Below are 20,843 nucleotides of genomic sequence, written 5' to 3'. Positions count from 1 at the left end.
TATTAGGATCCGGGATTTACAAACTCACCTGTACCCAATGTTTCGTCTCATACATAGAAAAACAGGACGAAGTTCCTCAACAAGATACTTAGAATACTATAATGCAAACAAACATAAATTCTCGGCAATGAGCATACTGGACATGTCTACACGACCATAGAACAAGACGTAACTATACTAAAGAGAATTAAAAAAAGGCAAATTGATGAACGAATATGAAATCATCTACATTTTCATAAACCAGTTTTTCAACAGAAACCTCCGAGAACAGTCAATAACTCACCCGCCGACCCCTTCCCAACCATACCCCTCTGCGTAACACACACAGATACAACACGAGGAGCACGGAATTGGCCATCGCCAGTCGGACAGACGGTGTCACAAGAGCAAGCCAGCCGCAAGAGAGGCGTGGGGGAGGGTACAAGCCAGCTCAACATCCCCATTTTAAACTTCAGTTTGCACAAACTCCACAACGAATATACACATTTTTTTCGTTACAGACACTCAATCCACCAATATCAACCCTTAAAAGAAGAAAAAAGACCACGTTAAATGTCACGACGACCTGGAAAGTCCCCTATTCAATCCCACGCAGCGACAGGCGGCGAGATTTTACATAATTTTTTATCTCCATAAAGCTACATTCATAGAACGGATTTAAACAATATCTTATGAAAACGCTACCCAATTTTATTCCCAAGATGACACTGAAGTCCATGAAGATTCCAGTGAGAGCATGCACATTGGATATTACAGACTAAATAACCCAAACCAACCAACGTTACCACAAGTTTTTAAAGCATATCAATCATGTTTTCTTTGTGAATTATTTCCCAGGAGATCTTTAGAGATAGTTGGGTCACCATGTGCTGACATTCACTTCAGTAATGGAAATTTAATTCCAACTATCTTAGCAGGGCTTCAGAGTGGCTAGAAAATTTAGATATAAAACTTTGAATATTTCAGGTGCCCAGGTGATTGTTTTCCTTTTTAGATGGTTACAACCCAAAATGTCATTTCATTTTATTTTATATATATATATATATATATAGTGTAATTTGCCATAAGCTAAATAAATAAAATTTTGTTTTTATCAAATGTACAATAATTGTAAACTTACCCTTTTCTAGACTGAGCAACTGTATGCAAGCTAAATTTCTTTTATATATAGGACATGTAAACACAATTCACTAGTCATAACAATTCACATTAGCTGGATGTTTCTACAGAATATATAATACACATTAAAATATTTTTTAGTTTAAACAATTCATGTCAGCTAACCATTAAACAAAACACAAGGAACAGCAGATGAAGATGCCTAAAAAATTAGGCAAAACATGTCCCACTTAAGACATAACAATAATGTAAAAACATTTATGTAAATCAATTAAAAAACATAATGTATTGAAATGGTGGATTCTCAAAAAAACATTCTTTTAGAAAGGGACCTAAAGTCAGCATTTTCATTTTTGAGTTTTTTGTAGTTCTAATATAAACAAAAGATACTGAGCATTTAAAAGAAAAGGGTTCATGCTTCTAGGTGCAATACTTCAGAAGATATTAATAATTGACTGCTGCTATTAAGAGAACTGTATTTTAAGAAAAACGAATTACAGCTTTCACCGATTTTCTTACCAATTGTACAAAGTTCCCGTAACATCGAGTGGCTAATGCTCAAACTGCTGTGTAACTTCGTTTATAAAGAATAACCATGGGTAGCGCAGGAAGTCAAAACAGAAACGCAATTTCTACCTCCAGACACCTTTGTTTAGCTCTGTTGTAAAATTTCCATTGCTGACTTTGGGTCCCTTTCCGCATAAGGGTCGCAAGTATTGCACAAATATTGTCAGTGGTGTCTGTCACATGACTATTTTACTTCAAAATATACACCAGAAAATATACTATTTGCAAAAAATGACATGATAGCCTACTTCCAGATGAGGTACCATGATTATGCGAGTATAGTAATGCAGTAGCCTCCGTGGCTCAGACGGCAGCGCGTCGGGCTCTCACCGCTGGATACCGTGGTTCAAATCCCGGTCACTCCATGTGAGATTTGTGCTGGACAAAGCGGAGGCGGGACAGGTTTTTCTCCGGGTACTCCGATTTTCCCTGTCATCTTTCATTCCAGCAACACTCTCCATTATCATTTCGTAGCATTTATCACTCATTCATAAATCACCTTGGGAGTGGCGACCCCACTGTAATAACAGCCTATATAAGTTTCATTCGTTACATTCCTGACCCGGTCAATGACTGGAAAACAGGTTGTAGGTTTTCATTTTCAGTAATGCAGTACGTTTATTGAAATGAAGACAACATATTGATAGTCTGTGGCTTGCTGAGTGTAGTGAAAGTATGTCGGCCTACGTAGATGTTTCCTACACCAAAATTATTCCTCAGTAAATTCTTCACAACCTCATATTTCTAATCAGCCAACTTCAAGGAAGCTAAATGCTCCAAAGTTACTAAAAATTCCAGAATAAATGAAATGAAACTTTACAGCTTTTGTTATATTTTTAGTTTAACATTTTAAAATACAATAGGAATTTGAAATTTGACCCACTGTGCATTAAACTTAGGTAAATATAGAAAATAATGACACCAAGCACACACCTGTATGACTTAAAATAACCTTGATTAAAACTGTTACAAGAAAGTTACAGACACATAACCATATAGCAAGGAAGTAGCTGCTGGTCAAAACTATCTTTATACTGGTTTGTTTTCAGACCAATTTTACAGGAGCTGGTTTGAATCGAATATATGATTCATAAGTTCAAAGGAGCCATGAAAGTAGTGAGAATGATTGCTGCTATAAACAGGTGGGAAGAATGGCAAACTTCATGGACGGAAAGGCTTTGGCAGCAGGGCCATGTGAGGCGAATAGAGCAGGAAAATGGACTGGGCCTTGGAGGGTAAGAGAAGTAAGAGACCAAGGTGACAACTGTTAGACACAGTTTTAATAATTTAATTACAAAAAAATGTTGAACTCTGATACTTTCTGCCTCATTTTTATTTTATGATAGTGACCTCAAAATACAATATTTGCAAAATTATTTTTTAAAATTGTTCAACAGTTTAAAATTAGATTATATCTCTTCATTTCTCGCACACTCACGACTAAGCTACTGCAACGATTGAGATGAAATTTGATAGGAATACTGTATAATCTCCAATACCAGCCCGCCACCGAATAAGACCCGCACCCTTATTTTGAAAGAACATTTAAAAATTTTTTTTAAAAAAATGTGAAGTCAAAATTATTTACAATCTTTACTAACACACATAAAATAATTAGAAAATACAAATAAAAGTAAACAAACATTTCCAGAACGACATCCAACAAGTTCATTCATCATCATCATCATGTCCGCCTCCGTAGCGTAACGGTTAGTGTTATTAGCCACCATCCTTGGGGGCCTGGGTTCGATTCCCGGTACTGCCAGGAACTTAAGAATGGCACGAGGGCTGGTATGTGGTTGAAATGGTACATGTAGCTCACCTCCAATGGGGGTATGCCTGAAAAGAGCTGCACCACCTCAGGATGAGGACACGAGTTTACTGTCCGACTCGTTGGCTGAATAACCAGCGTACTGGCCTTCGGCTCAGAGGGCCCCGGGTTCGATTCCCGGCTGGGTCGGGGATTTTAACCTTCTTTGGTTAATTCCAATGGCCCGGGGGCTGGGTGTTTGTGTTGTCCCCAACATCTCTCCAACTCACACACCTCACATAACACTATCCTCCACCACAATAACACGCAGTTACCTACACATGGCAGATGCCGCCCACCCTCATCGGAGGGTCTGCCTTACAAGGGCTGCACTCTTAGCAATAGCCACACGAAATTATCATCATCATCATCATCATCATCATCATCATCATCATCAGTACCAACTTCGGAACATTCATCACCATCACCTTCCCACAAAATGTCGTCATCACTGCCATCCATAGCGTTAGAAATGATACATTTCCTGAAGCTCTTCCGTATGAGGTCTCCAGGGATACGATTCCATGCCGTCAAAGTCCACAAAAACAGCAGATGAACTTCCAGGCGCTAAATTCGACCAGTTGGTGTCGGTATGTGATTATCAGCTGCCATCCATTCTGTATAGAGCTTTTCAAGGCTGCTTTAACTGGATGGTTCACACAGACATCCAGCGGCTGTATGTAGATGTCATCCCGCCCGGAATGACTGCTAGGTCGGTTTTTCCATCCTCGATATGTTTCTTCACAGCATCTGTTGTGTGGCCGTGGTAACTGCTGAGAACAAGCAAGCTCTTTTGTGCCAATAATGCACCAGGGCGACGTTGCCAGACACGCTTTACCCAGTCTTCCACAAGTGAACTGTCCATCCAGCCGGAGTTCTGAAATCTGACAATAACATCAGCGGGTAGATTTTTAGGAAGTGTCTTTCGCTTGAGAACAATGTACAGCAGCAATTTGGTTTCATCGGCGAGAATACACAACATTACCGTACAACGCTGTTTTTCATTACCACCTGTTCTAATGGTAACACTTTTTGCACCCTTAACATTATTCACAGTCCTCTCCACTGGCATTTCAAAGTAGACTGGCATCTGATCTGCACTGCCAATTAGGGAAAGCGAATATGCATTTTCCTTCCGCAACCGAATTATGTGACGTTGAAACAACAATAACCTCTCATCGTAGGTACCAGGAAGACGCTGTGAAATTGAGGTATGCCTTCGTATGCTCAACCCATTTCTTTTATAAAAATTACAAACCCATCCTCAGCTTGCCTTGAACCCTTCCGTTGATAGTTCCTTTGCGATCTCTAATGCCTTTAGCTGACACATTTCGGTTGACACACCATATCCCAATTCCCACCTTTGTGTCACATATTTATAAAAGTTCCTTTCATTCAATTTCTGGAAACTGTACACTCAGTCCACGAAAAGCTCTACGATCACCACTACATGTTAACAGCACGTTTTTCTTTCTCCAATCGCGAATTCACGACTCGTCAATGTTATATTTTCTACCGGCGGTACGATTTCCAATAATTTTGGCTTTCCGAACTACTTTTAGTTTCTCACTCGTAGTAAAAGATCGCAAACGCTTTGTGGAATTCATGTTGATACTCCGACAACGTGCGTGAGACTGATGCCAAGCGTGGAAGTATGTATCGACAAGAAAGGGTTCCACCTTATCAATACAGTTTTTATTGTAAGAATTAGCTTACAGGACCAGTTTCGACTTTAAATAGTCATCATCAGCTGAACATAAATACCTTTACATATGTAAATCAAGCGTGGAAGTAGCGTATACTGAGAGCAGAGGGATAGATAGATAGATAGATAAAGAATGAGTGAACCCTGCCTTCGCAGGGCTCCACACGTAGGTCTGTGAAGACCCTTTGTGTCCCTTAAACGGGTTTGCCTAGTCCAGACCTAGTGCTCCTATAAAGGATACCAGTGTCCGGATGTTGGCATTCCTGATGTCTTCCAGGCTCACGAAATGTGAGCCAAGGTATCGATGTCTAGTGCTTGCAAGAGCCTCGCACTGACATAACACATGCGCGGAGGTCTCCTCCTCCCTACCGCATCTTCTACACATCGGATCCTGACTGATTTTCATGATGTGTAGGTGTCTCTGTAAGGTATTGTGGCCTGTCAACAGTCCAACTACCATTCGCATTCTGGTCCTATTCAAATTTATCAGGACCTTTTTATAACTTTGGCTAGGCCCTTTGATAAGTTCACGTACCTGCCTTGCTATAGTTAACTTCTTCCAAATGTCTAAGTGAGACTGGTTTGTCCACTGGGATATTACCAGTTTCACGCTTCGGAGTGACACTCCCAGGAAGGGCTCTGGTCCTATGAAAGGACCTTTTGAGCCTTGTTTCGCTAGTTTGTCAGCTTCTTCATTTCCACTGATACCTGTGTGCCCAGGGACCCATAATAGGGTAACTGAGCTAAGTTCACACAGCTGATCTAACATCATTTGGCATTCCCATACCATTTTTGATGTTGTTTTAACTGCACATAGTGCTTTTAACGCTGCCTGGCTATCGCTGCAAATAGTGATGCATCTTCTATGTCCAGGCATGCTCCATATATATACAGCACAGGCCAGTATTGCGTATACTTCGGCCTGGAAAACAGTAGCGTATTTACCCATAGGTAGGGAGAGCCTTGTCTTAGGCCCCCAGGTAGAGCGAAGGGAGCATTGTCGCCAAGCCACGCCAGCGGTGATGCCCAATTTACGCGCGTTCGGAAAGATTAATTTCCCAATATTTTAAATAAGACCCGCACCCAATTTTGGAAGCAATATTTTTGAAAAAACAGTGCGGGTGGTACTCGAGATTATACGGTATACCTCAGATATTCAATTCAAATATATAAGCCTATTCTAATTTTTTCAACAATTAACCATTTCTTGATGGTGCCCATTAATATGTAGGTATTTACTGAACTTACGCATGTTTTCATCTCAAAAAAAAAAAAAAAAAAAAAAAAAAAAAAAACCAAACATTAGGTAAATAGTTGGTGCTACTTCTAAATAAAAGCCCAATATGTGTACCCTACTTAAAATACATATTTTCTCTGTAACTAACGGTTCTCCAGGAAATTCAACTTCTGTGTGTTAGAGCACATATTGCAGAGCACCCACTGGCTGAGCGCTCTTCGGCCGGGTATTTGGCCAATTCTTAGCACGTCATACTAATTCAAACTGGACACCAGTATGTGCATAGGGTGCTGCTTAATTACATATCAACAAAGGGTATAAACAGAAGTAAGTGAGATCGCCAACTATCAGCCTGTCAAAAACAGGCAAGTTGTGCTAGTTTTGAACAAAAGTTAACACTCCATCAGCCAATCAATACTATTTCAATCAAATTCTTTATGTATACATGTTTAGCCATGTTTCAAAGGCTTCTTCAGTGTGTGAGATTCTTGGGAACAATATAATAAATAATTCTATCTAAACACAATATATGCACAGGAGAAGACTGTAACACAATGCTGACAGGACACACGTGCACTCACGTTTGGCTGGCTGAACATTACTGGCGGGTTCCGAGTTGACTCGTGTTAATAAGAATAGTATGTTCAGTGATATATGAAGGATTTTCTGGAATTTGGTGCTGAATATTTTGGTTACTCTTTGCCAACATTTCATTTTGTTATTCTGTTTTATGCTTCATTTGTTCTGCTTCCTGACATGTTTATATTCTTTAAAGAGCCAATGTGGTGAATAAGATGGCACTTCCCCGATTGATCACGTGTTTAGATTTGGATGAAATATTTAACGAATTGTATGGGGGTAAGTATTTGGAATGCTCAAGTGATGTTGAAGAAAGCAAATTAGATACTGAAAGCTCTTCCAAAGAGTGTAAGTAGTGATGATTGTGATAAACGCCCTTCAAAAACAAAGAGAATTTGTGGGGGTTGAGAATGAGGCTCAAAGTGATGCGAGTGTGAATGGAAGTGAAATTTCTATTTCATTTAGTGATTGGGGGCTGGAGGAATAGTGCACCAATATTACAATATATTTTTGCTTTCCTTACCCTTTATTTAACTACCTAATCAATGTACAATTTTTCATTGAATAGTACTAGTTTAGGGTGATATGATGGCCATTCTCAACTATTCACAACAAGTCATTGTTAGATAAGGACATAGTAACATTCCAAATATCTTAATAAAAACAAGTCGAATGGGGTTGAATCCCAAGAAGCTAGGTCTATAGATGATTGCAAAGCATATTCAAAATGTTCATTAAAGTCTGTATCTACTAAACACTTGATCAGATAAAATGACAGTCTAATGGAGTTGGGTCCCAATAAGTTAGGGAGTATAAATGATCATAAAAAAACACACAAATAACTTATATTGAACTCGAGTGACTTAGGCCCATAGTCAGTCATGATTTGATTGATAAAATAATATATGGTACATTTATTGAAATACAGAAGTGTAGTTGAAAACATTTCATATATGTAATGTCGAAATAATGAGCGAAGGAAGGACGACAGACTGGAGCCTGACGGATTAGCTCGACACAACAAAATTTAGCTACTTCACAGCAGGGGATCTCATTAGTTGGCGAACAAGGAAATACAGAGTCCACAAATAAGTCTTGGTCAGAAAGAGAAGGGGGAGAGTGGACACAAAGGAAGCTCGCTACACGAGTAATACATTGGGATATTTTTGGCAGGACGGAAATTCCGTGAGGTCGTGGAAAACTACAGCGGCTGCGTGTACATTCGCTAGCCTAGGTTCGGGCAGGTGGAGATTTAAACCACGTGACCGCTTGCCGGCCAATCGTAAAATTTTGATGGAAGGCTCAGGGATACCATCTTAAGGAATGATGGATGAGATATTCTCGTAACTACAAAAGTAATCAGTAATAAATTATTATGAGTACACGGATCGATGTAATGAATTTATTAGATGTCACGCATGGAAAAATAATCAATAATTATTGGCAAATTAAATAAATTGAAGGCTGGAGTTCTTGGAAACCAGACAGCTTGAATCTCATTGGCTGGAAGAAGACCACGTTGTATGGGACGCTTCCGAAGGCGCGAAATGTGAGGAGCTAAATCCACCCGTATCTCCTAAATCTGTGATCACCAGGAGTTCATATTTAATCCAGCAGAGATGCTAGCGGAGTGGATTAATTTGATGTAAATTTTAACGTCCAATTCGGAATGCAAGGGCCGATATCAAAAATCCACCCCCTCCCTCAGGGGTATGACGTCAATGAATCCGCGGGAGAAAGCTTCATCCATATATACGGGACAAGGGATCCTCGCCAACACACACTTGAATTGAATCTCGGGAGCTGAACTGTCGGTCGCAGCTAACTTCGAATTCTACGGGCGTTTAACATTTAATGGCGCGAGCATCCGCCAGTGTTTGTAAAATGTGCTCGCGCTCAAGCAACATGAACTGGAAATAGTTAACGTAGGACAGTGTTTGTCAGTTATAAATATCAGTGAAGTAAATTAATTGCACTGCAAGAGAGTAATATAAATTGTACCACAATAAGTACGTAAATAACAGACTGTGTGACGAACAGTATTTTAAGGGAATAATAGCCTGTACTTTGGAATATCGAATCGCTATCATGAACACTTCAAGAGTGCCGTATGAAACGGGCGTATCGCGTCGGACGACATAAATCGCGACGGGCGTAAAAGTTGACACCTCGTCGTACGTGTCCATGTCCATTGTGCGGTAATTGGACGAAGATTAAATAGTGTAAAATATTAAATTTTTGGGTCTAGGATATTAATTTGTTGTATAAAAGTTAGTGTTCAGTGTTAACGTTGTCAATGGTGAAGTTTTGTGATAATTAAGGTATTAGTGTAAAATGGTAATGTGCCAGGAAATCTTTTGTGGAACTACGCCAACAAGAATGGAGGAGTAAAATGCAGAGAGGGGCCGAAAGGAGCCTCTCATCTGCAAAGCTGTAATGGAATACCGAGAAACTAAGATGAGTACATAAACTGTAAATAATATTTGGGAAATGTTATCGTGATGGGAAAAATGGGAATAATTTGATTAGACTTGGTTACCTTCTGTAACAAGATGAGTCGCTTAACGACCCCATCCTAAATTTGTAGCACGGACAGTAGTAAATATAACAATGTAAATAATCGGGGTCTTTTTATGTATTCAGTTTGTTGTAGATGTAAATTTTGTAGATATGGGGTAGTACGTTAAGTCATGCATGCATTCATATTTTCTTTGTATTCAAGAATGATTTTCTTTACATTTGATTTTGATTATTATAGTTAAATAGACCCAATATGTGTTTTTCTGTTTGTCATTTTTTTTTTTTTTTTTTTGCTATGGGCTTTACGTCTCAACGACACAGATGTCTTATGGCGACGATGGGACAGGAAAGGCCTAGGAATGGGAAGGAAGCGCCCGAGGCCTTAATTAAGGTACAGCCCCAGCATTTGCCTGGTTTGAAAATGGGAAACCACGGAAAACCATTTTCAGGACTGCCGATAGTGGGATTCGAACCTACTATCTCCCGGATGCAAGCTTCACAGCCGCGCGCCTCCACGCGCACGGCCAACTCGCCCGGTGTTTGTCATTTTAACGAGCGATGTAATGACATTGAAGGAAAGTCCAGCCTCGTCATACCAAAGTGAAGTTGTTAAAATTTGTGAGAAGCGATAATAATAATATTCAAAGTAAATCTTGTCTTAAATCAAGTGCTTAGTGTCAGAATAAATCGAAATTGTAAAAGGGGTTATGCGTTAAACATATTAATAGTGGACTACCGTGTAACAGGCGAAAATTAATTTTTTAAAAGTAATAATAATAATAAATAATAATAAAAGTACTTTTTTTTGAGAAGAATTTTTAAATTTTTTTTTAATAATTTGGATATAATAATAATTCATGAGATATTGGAATATTTAGTGAGCCGTGCGTAATAATAAATTTAAGTGATCAGGTGTTGAATTTATCGGGAATCATTTAATGACGGGATGTCGTTTTTAATTCGGAATTAAAGAGTGTGGTAATTTAATTTGATCAATTAATAATATTGAAATGTAGATCGGTGTTAATAATCCGTACATGTTAATGAACGTGTGGTTTAAATTACGGTCCAATATGTTTTTTTACGAATAAATGTAGTGTCTTAAATTTGCAATTCATTAGCCGGAACACGTAGGACTAATATTACGAAACCATGATTGTCAAATTTTGGTAAATATCATTTCAAGATGTTACGATTATTTGTGGAGAATGAACTAAGGCGTAGATCGAAATGAGATAGAAAAATGTTAAAGAATCTGCAGTCAGATAATAAAAAGGTCGTACGATGTCAGAAATGAATAAATAAGTCAGTTGATAATTCTGTGAGAAATAAATGAATCAAGAAATATTGAGATAGAAAGGGAAATAAATTCCGCACGAGAGACACTTAGGATATTGAAATGAGTGTAAAATGTACGGGCAGTGTCACAGAGAAATACTGAGTTACGTAGCGGGTAGAATTCGGACCCGTGACAGCATGTACGAAATAAATAGACTGCACCGCTATTCGTTGAGATACTACGGATCTAAGGAAAATGAGAGTTCAGAGTCCACATAAATGATCGTATAGTGTAATCATTGTAATGACGAGCGATGACAATCATGATGTCGTGATAATAATAATAATAAATATTGCAGATAAAGGATTGGACCGCTTTAATTAAATGAGCATTGATAAAGATGTTAAACGGGAATCTAAATGATAATATGCAACCGATAATAATAATAATAATAACAATGTAAGGACGATGTTAAATCATCAAGGTCAGATTAATAATAATTGTCATAATAATAACAGTAATGATGTCGTTGGTTGATCAGTGAAATAATTATAATTGCGACCGATATCTTAATATATTTTGGCGGAAGTGACCGGTTCATTAATAATAATAACCTCTTGAGTGACGTGAATAATAATAATAAAATCTGGAGTCACCTATTTAATAATAATAATAATAATAATAATAACCACAAGAGGGATATAATAATAACAGTAATAACCATTTGTGTTTGCATCCCGCATAATAATGACGATATTAATCAAACGTTACAGTGCCAGGAACCGTTGAGCATAATAATAATAATAATAATAATAATAATAATAATAATAATAATAATAATAATAATAATAATAATTTCGAGGATGATAATTTCGTGGATAAATGAATATTTCTGACGATAATTAATTAATTGGTGACAACATCCCTCTATTCGTATGTTTGAATAATCAGAATGATAAATATTAATAATTTTGTTGCCTCGTTATCGTACGGTTTCCGTACGGGACGATGTTACAGTAATACTTGGTGTGTTTGTTTACTTCGCCCGCGATGCGAGGGGGGTCATTGCCACGGTATTTCCAACCGCTTCTCGTTATCTCATCTGTGGCAGTAGTCTACTGAGGCTACTTTGTAACATTTCAGATCATGTGTAAATAAAATGTAAATGCTAATTCAGTGGTATGGCATCAGCTGGACATCGTAAGATAGGAACTGTCCGTGGAATCCATTTTTCGTAATTCACGAGAAACATTACCCAGTCCGAGTACCGGTCTCGGAAAAATGTATATAGCCGGAGTACATCATCTTAGTTAAATCGGGAAGCCGACCGTAACATGGGTTATGCTCGGGCTCCCGATAAAAGGAAGCTATATCCTTGAACAACGGTTCGATTCAAATGGAATCGATCCGTAAATTATACCTCAAAATGTCATTTTATTTCAGAAGCAACCCAGCAAGATTTTGATACCATTTGCGGTATAGCAAGTGATTTGTTTATGTAACATGTGTGGAAATTTAAATATCGTGGCCAAATGTATCAAAGTTTCGTACGTCGGATGGCGTAATAAACCGCTCCTTCTGGCAAATTATTTCAAAGGAAACCACTCTCATAATCTTTTTATTGTAGTTAGATGATGCCCTTTTTAAAGTTAACAGTCACTTCCTAGTCCTATCATGGAGTCCTTAAATTCAAGTTTACAATCGAGCTTTCCCCATTTTAATTTTAAATCGCTCCGTTCATTCCCGTGTTCTCGGGAGGTGGACGGGTGCAATATAAACAGTTGTTAAGAAGTATTCCGTGTAGTCTGTATCAAAAAACTTAGCATTTAATTAGATAAAAGGTGATATTAATACCACTGCCCGTTGGTACTCTAAAAAGAGTGAGTTGTGAGAACATACATATTAGGAACTACACTGCTTTTTTATATATTTCTCATTAATCATAAAATGTTTTTGTTCAAAAAATATCACAATGTTGAACTTGAATAGGTTACTATTCTGATTATTACATATGTGCTTAAAAACTTGGATCGATCTTCTTTAAGTTATAAATGCTGTTATATTGGCTGAGGGATATCCCGATGTTTAAGAATATAACAACATTTATAACTTAAAAATAAGATTGATCCACCTTTTCAAGCATATACATAACAGACAACAGGTTTTCATGTGTTTCAACAGTCAGAATAGTAACCTATTCCAGTTCAACATTGTGATTTTTTAACAAAAAACATTTTAACAATAATGAGAAATGTATAAAAAAAGCAGTGTAGTTCCTAGTATGCATGTTCTCACAATTCACTCTTTTTAGAGTACCAATAGACAATGGTATTAATGTCACCTTTTATTTGATTAAGTGTTTTGATACAGACTACACGGAATACTTTTTAACAGCTATTTGTATAAGTTATGTGTGTGATATGATCATTTATACTCCCTAACTTACTGGGGTCCAACTCCATTAGACTATCATTTTATTTGATCAAGTGTTAATTATTAGAGACTAATGAACATTTTGAATGTGCATATATGATGTGTTTTTGCAATCATCTGTGGTCCTAGCTTCTTGGGATTTAACCCCATTCGACTTGTTTTTCTTAAGATATTTGGAATGTTATTATGTCTTTATCTAACAATGTCTAGTTGTGAATAGCTGAGGATGGCCGTCATATTAGCCGAAACTAGCACCTTTCAATGAAAAATTGCGTATTGTTTAGGTGGTTCAATAAACGCTTTTAGTAAGAAACGTAAGTCATATCCATCAATACGGGACTAACAATGAAGTTGATTGCTTACACTTAGAATATTTACCAGGAGTTCCAGGCAAAACTAAGATCTGATGAATCTGAAAACACTAAACTAGTATTAAAGCTTAATTTTGGTGATGATTTCTTTTAACTTAGCGAAGTAGATCAACTTTAATCAATCAGCAAACTACTAATTATATAAAGTATCCCCTAATAGCTTGAAGTGGGCTGAAATAACTAACAACAAGATGAGAAAATGTTATGCTTTGTCTATACTGATGGGACAGTTAAAGAATTCATTTTGGCTACAAGTGATCAGTTCACAGAAACCCCCATATACTCTAAGACAATGAGCCTTTAAACAGATATTTCATGACAACAGTCACACCACAAATTATACAAATAGGCTTCATGAATTTCACCTATCAAAATTTCAGTCATTACAGAAAACCAAGCAATGGTTAATGCTAGATGAACGAATGATCCCAAGGAGAGGATGTCTTAATATTTTTAAATTTAACTCGGGAAAGTTGACCAAGTACGGCATTTTGGTAAGCATGGTTGGTGAGGCTAACAGTGGTTATATCTGTAGTGTGGAGATACACACAGGAGAGGGAAAGGAACATTCACTAGTCCTACTTTAGTCAGGATTGAAGTTAGTCTGGACTAAGGCGGGACTAACTACGTACCAAGAATACGTTATTCAGAGACCTGTACTACGCACGTACTAAGGTAGTATGGAGATCCATCCTGGCACATTGATGCCAAGCGTTGCAAATTACTTGTGAACATGCGCAAAACTCACAAAACAGAGCACGACCGACATGATGCATCGTTCTAGAGATCTTGTTGACCATGTTCCGAGATGTCAGTAACAACTTGTGTTCATTTCATATTCGTACGTGCAGACCTGACTGATAATGGACATCGAAGAGAAAATGTGGGAGACCAACTGGAGCCGAGAGGAAAAATTGTTCCTCTTTTCATGTGTGGCGAAGAGATTACCAGTGGGATAAATAAAATCTATTTCCACAAATTGGAATATAAAGAAAATACATTCATTTTCTTGTAAGTATAATTACACTAATACCGTATTTTCTTGCATAATTAACTCATCCCAATATTTTTAGGTCCAGAGTGGAGAAAAAGAAATGTTCACGTATTTGACGCACCTACTTCTTTGAACATCCATCACATCTTTCAAAATAAAGATGTCAACTACTCGTGTAGCAGTCTACCTATTGTGAAACCGGTCATTCCAAGTACCGGGCAACGTGCTGTTTTCAGCCAGTAGGAAATACCACTGCACTAGTTCAATGAGAGAATCAGCACAGAAGTGACTAGTGACTCTATTCCAGCCTGGTACAAATGTATTTCACAAGTGTTTCGGGTACAGGACATGCGTTTCCTGTGAACTCAAAATTGTTTGTTAATCCACAATGAGCAAGTATTCGAGTAGGTAATAGGGCATCATATAAACTCGTAGTGATCAGTTATGCCAAAACATATGGGAATAGGGCAGCGGGCCGCAAGTATTCAGATTCAGAATGCAAAATACACTACCGCGGTTACCGTGGTAACAGAGAGGTGCACTTCAGGCAACCAACAAGTCTCGCAAAGAATTTCGCGGACCAAAAAGGGGCAAGTTTCCGAAAGTAGGGAAGGATCTGCATAATGTACGATTTCAGTACGCAACGTTGGATGTGCCGTTTCTCATGAAATGCTATATTTTAAAGGACGAGAAGTAGCTGCTGCGCATGAACACAGTGCCTCGGATTTGAAGGTTAGCCGAGGCTTCATTAATTTTATGAAGATAAATGGACTTTGACAAAAGCAACATTATGCCACAAAATGCCGAATGATTTCAACCAAGTAATTGATTTTGATCGCTTTGTGATTGAGAATTGTAAAGTGAAGGAATATTTGCTCTCCCAAATGGAAACCACAGATCAGATGCCAATCAGTTTCCGTATACCACACAGTCGAATAATCGATAAGAATGGGATATTGAGTGTTATCTCATCTGGAGCTGTGTGATGGATGTTCGAAGAAGTGGGTGTGTCAAATATGTGAACATCTCTTTTTCTTCACTTTGGACCCAAAAATATTGGGATGCGAAAATTATGCAAGAGTGTTACTTATTTGAGAAAATATGGTATATTTTGAAGATTTTTTATCCAGTGTCGCTTGGTAGGCCATGGCCTTCGGGGCTGTTGTGCCATGGGGCTTGATTTGGTTTATTAATTTTATTACCTGAACATTTAAAGAAGACCATCCTTGTCTGTTAATATAAATCCCTCCAGGATTTTTAATCTGAATGTGCGTTTCAGCAAAGGTCCCAATGACCTAGAACAAATTTATAATGATGAATACGACTGATGGGGTGAAACGCAGTGCCGGCCCACAGCCTACTCCTGTCAAATAACACGAATGGTTCTGCTCAAGCCTTAACATCTACATCTGACAGACGAATCACCATCAACAGCATTATATGCCCTCACTCACTATGAGCAATGAGGAGGTTTGGAATTTAACCCGGGGCCTGTTCCACGAACGAACTTGGCAGCTTTTCACTTTTCACTTTGCACTTTTCAGTTTAGATTTTGTTCCACCATCACTTATCAGATTTAGCTTGCAAAGTGAAAAGTTAGGAATCTCTTCACTTTCAAAGCCTGTTATGTTCCTCCATCGGTGCAGAAATGCAAAGTGCAAAGAAATGAAGTGAAAAGTTTTCATAAATCTTGCAGAGAGATGATTCCCTTTTCATATGTTAATTAACAAATATGTACATTAGTTTCTCGGCGCTGAATTCGGTTTAGTGATATAAATACGTTACGACGTGAGGTTTTGTTAGCATCAAGTGAGGACAGTGATGAAGAATCGAATAATAGAAATGTTATTAAAAGAGTTATGTATATATAAAACAGAGTCCTGTAAATATGTAAACGACATGATGAATGAATAAATACTACTACTACTACTACTACTACTAAAGAAAAAAAAAAAAGACAGGCTGAATTTTCATAACCTCACTTCTATGTAATATCGAGTGATTTCGTATTAACCCAACAAAGGCCGACTATATTCTTGAATATTGAAACATGCAACAAAAAGAAGTCAATTCCTTTCCGAAATAGAACAAATTCTTATGTGCTTACATTGGTTAGTAAATGGTGCCCAGCAACACGGTGTAACAGCAATGCATGGGGCATCAAAATAAATTATTTGCGAACTGTTACCAGTCGTAGATGTTATAGTTAATGTAATATTTCCTAACAGTATATTGGCCTGATAATCCACTCAATATAGCGAGACGGGATTTCTAATGAAGGGTGAATTTCCTTCTGTGTGTGAATGTGCTGACGGCAGCCTACCCTCGTTAACATTGATGTGTCATCATTTGAGAGATTATCTATAAAGTTGTCAAAAAAGGATGTTACGTTTCTCCTTGACAACTTCCAGCACAGCCAGCTTCTAGTAATAACCTTTCTTTCCCATGATAAAAACTTTAATGGTACGACAATTATACCGCCAAGTTCGCCGCGAAAAGTAAAGCATTAAAATCATTAAGTACTAGGCCTATACAGTTTGCTCATGGAATAAACTCGATCTGATCACTCATTCGCAAAGACTTTTCACTTTGCGAAGAAATTGAAAAGTACAGCCTAGTTCATGGTGGAACAGAAAGACTTTGCACTTTGCAAGAATTGAAAAGTGAAAAGTGCAAAGTTGAAAAGTTGCAAAGTTCGTTCGTGGAACAGGCCCCAGGCTTTTGAGACGCAATCTGGTGATTAGAAATTGTATACCACCAGCTGGCCAACATTCTGAAAGTAAAAATATTTTCGACCAACGGGACTCGAACCGGCTAACCACGGTGTCAGACCATGCTAGCTGACTTACAGGGTATTACTGCAGTGACTAATACAATTCAAATAATTATTTGAGGAAACTGAGTAATATCGTGAAACTTTCTCATTGTTCATCTTTCTTCTTCTTCAGCAGTGAGGTAAAAGTCTAGTGGCCTATTGTTTGCATGCTCATATAAGTTAGGATGCACAATTATCAGATCTCTTGTATTGGTCTTTCTAAAACTATATCTATTCATAAAACTGGTATCTACGTACTTCAGGAAGATAATCGGCCTATTCCATACATTTTTATACGTCTTCTCATATCCCTTATTTCACAAACTAACCGCAACTTCACGTACGACCTCCATGTTGTGAAAGTTAGTCCTCTGTTAAACTACCCCTAGACCAGGACTAAAGCTGTATCATCCTCGGAATAACAAGAAAAGAAAAATGTTTGCCTGGTCTGAGACCAAGTATTTAGTCTGGACTAAACACAACTACGAATAGCACCCTAAAAGAGACATTTTCAGTCTTGAGATCATTCCTTGATATGTGGCATTATATAATACCAAGACAATTATTGTAATAGCATTTCCACTTATGAAACCCTTCTGAAATACAAAACTTGAGTTTTTGGTACTATTAGAGAGAATTGTAAGGAACTACAAATAGGGGAGATGAGTGGTTCGGGAGGTCGGCTTTGTAGTTGAAGGATGAAAGGATTGTTAGAATAATATCTACCATTCATATTGCCTCTATGCAATGTAGAGCAAATAGCACAGAAAGACCGAGCAGGTTGTTATGAAACCTACGTGTATAAACGAGAACAATAAATACATTAAGGGTTGATCAAGCAGACCAGTAATGATCTACTTTTCTCTCATGTGTACTGTGATCTAGTGAAAAAAAAAGGTATGGTTTTATCTTGTAAACCGTGCATTATTCAGTACATTCAGGCTGTAATATACCTGAAACACTCAAAAAGAAGGTTAAGGCACAAGCAGTTTCTCATGGGAGTGAGAAAGATCTGGTTGACTCAAGAGCCTCTTCTTCAAACTAGTCAAAGAGATGTCAAGGTAATAAGGATCTCACTAGAGGGCTGTTACAACAGATAAAGGATTAAGTCCTCATAGCGAATTCAGCAACAGGAGGGAAAATCCTACAAGAATGTGCAGTGTGTGTTCCAGCAAAGGCTAACTGAATGAAACTAGTTACACCTGTAAAAGTTGCTGTGTGCCCCTCCACAGAGGTCATTACCACACAGACAACCAAAACAGGAAACATTATTAGTACTCTTTCAGATGGCCTCCAGTATATATAATAACAAGCATAAGGTTAGTGAAACGAGACTCATTTTTAAAAATATGCATTCACTTGAGAATATCGTTGCTCAGAAAATGGACAGGCACAGGGCATGTGCAGTGTGAGAAGCAGCTGGTCAACAACGTGTTAAAACAGGGCAAAATCATGTACGCCAAGTAATATGTAATAAATAGTATTGATTGGCTGATTTTTATTTAAGAATCTTTTCTTAGTTTACAAAGTGTGTCATGATGCAAAAGCAGATTATACTTTCACAATGTTAAGAAGTATAATTCATTACTAAATGAGTAATGCAATTTTACCTTGTACTCCTGCTACCTCTTGCTTTGCTACTGATAAGCATCTCATGACACACACCACAGGAATTATACAGTATTAATGAATATTGAAGTGAGATAACATTACAATACTCGAGACACATGAGATGCACAAAAGTAGATACATAGATATTCTATAAGTATTTTTGTTTGGAACGAAAATTTACATTCAAACAGCAAGAGAAAATTCAAATTTAATAACCAAGGTATTTATGATGTTTGATTTAGATGAACTTCCAGCATTATCAATGTTTACTCCACTCAAATTAGTGCAATTAAAAAAAAAAAAATGATTTGATGCCATTAAGCAGATAATAAGCAAGGTGTTGAGATTCCATACCCACTAACACTAATACACCACTAAAAAAAACCACACTAATAAAGCACTAATAGAAAACTAACATATTGGAAGTAAGAGTTCTAAAATTGGTTATGTAAGCAATATGCATGTCAAGGATAGAGACTAAGCAAAACAGATAAACAGTAGCATATTGTTGCTACGATTTCTACACTCACCAAATTCGAGATGCTTCTTGTGTACGGCCTTGCATTAACATTGACAGCTTTTCGTTTCTGAGGCACCTTTGTGGCTGTAAGAAAAAATTACGAAGTTATTTATCCATAGCAATAAAACAAAACTTCAATAGGTCCCCAAGCATGCAAAATTATTCAGTAAAAACTGCATCCATAAGAAGCATTTACAGGAAGATAAGATCCATTTATTATCTGAAACATACCAACATGAGACTTCAAATAAGTAGTTAACTCACTTTAGGAGTTAAAGACTTCTTAGATGACCAATCTTGTGCACTTTTGTGCATAGAATTTGGCTATACACCATTACAGTGAAGTAGACATTAGAAATACATATGTTGGTATCATGAGAACGTACACAAAACAAATTAAGAATATAATCATCATCGCTGACCAACTCCAGTTTCCTGTGTGTGGTACACGAGCCCCTTCCATTTTGTTCGGTCCATGAACCATTCTTCATTCACAAGCCGCTCCCAATGCTGTCCTCTCGCCTCTACATCCTTCTTCACTAAGCCTGCCCATTTTTCTCTAGGTCTGCCCACTGGTCTCTTTCCTCTTATTTCTCTTTCATACTCCTTTCTTGCAGACCTATTGGCACTCATTCTTTTCACATGGCCAAACCACTTCAGTCTTGTCTTTTGGATCTTCTGGAGTAAGGAGTCTTCTAGTCCTACGTCTTCTCTGACTTTTTCATTCCTGATTTTATCCCTCCTGGTCTTCTGGATCATTGTGCGTAGGAACTACATTTCTAGTGCTTGGAGTTTCGAGTTGTCCTTTCTTGTTAATGTAGGAGTTTCCAGGCTGTATGTGAGGATAGGGGTGTAGTAAGATTTATACAGTGTCATCTTGGTTTTGAGTGGTACTTGTTTATCCCATAGTAGCTGTCTTACTTGGAGGTAAAAATGTACTGCTTTGCTGATTCGACTGTTTACTTCATATTTAGCTAAGTTATCCTCGGACAATATTATTCCCAAATACTTAAATTCTGTGACACTGTCCAGCTTAGTGCCATTTAGCATGATTTCTGGCTGATTGTCACCCTTCTGTACCTTCAACACTACCATTTTAGCCTTGTTGGTGTTCAATCCATCTCTCTCAAACTCCTGCCTCCACCCCTGCGGTCTCTCTTCCACATCTTTCTCTGAGCTACCCCAAATTACTACATCATCTGCAAACGCAAGTGCTTTTAAGTCTTGTTGCCCTTTTCTTTTAGCGACTTTAATATGGTATACATTACAATGATAAATAATAG

At 37.7% G+C, this 20,843-nt stretch overlaps 1 protein-coding gene across 3 annotated transcripts in view; it reads right to left on the bottom strand.

Moving 5' to 3' along the window:
• LOC136873706 (uncharacterized) overlaps nucleotides 1-20,843 on the bottom strand; it is a 542,234-nt gene that overhangs the window by 128,727 nt on the left and 392,664 nt on the right. For all 3 annotated transcript variants that reach the window (XM_068228013.1, XM_067146839.2, XM_067146840.2), the window contains one exon: nucleotides 19,571-19,644. The gene's annotated coding sequence lies outside the window, so the exon portion shown is untranslated. The remainder of the gene's footprint in view (nucleotides 1-19,570; nucleotides 19,645-20,843) is intronic.

The sequence above is a fragment of the Anabrus simplex genome, chromosome 5 (assembly GCF_040414725.1).
Source record: "Anabrus simplex isolate iqAnaSimp1 chromosome 5, ASM4041472v1, whole genome shotgun sequence".
Taxonomy (NCBI): Eukaryota; Metazoa; Arthropoda; class Insecta; order Orthoptera; family Tettigoniidae; genus Anabrus; species Anabrus simplex.
The sequence above is the reverse complement of the archived record's forward strand: the minus strand, read 5'-3'. Positions and strand labels throughout refer to the sequence as shown.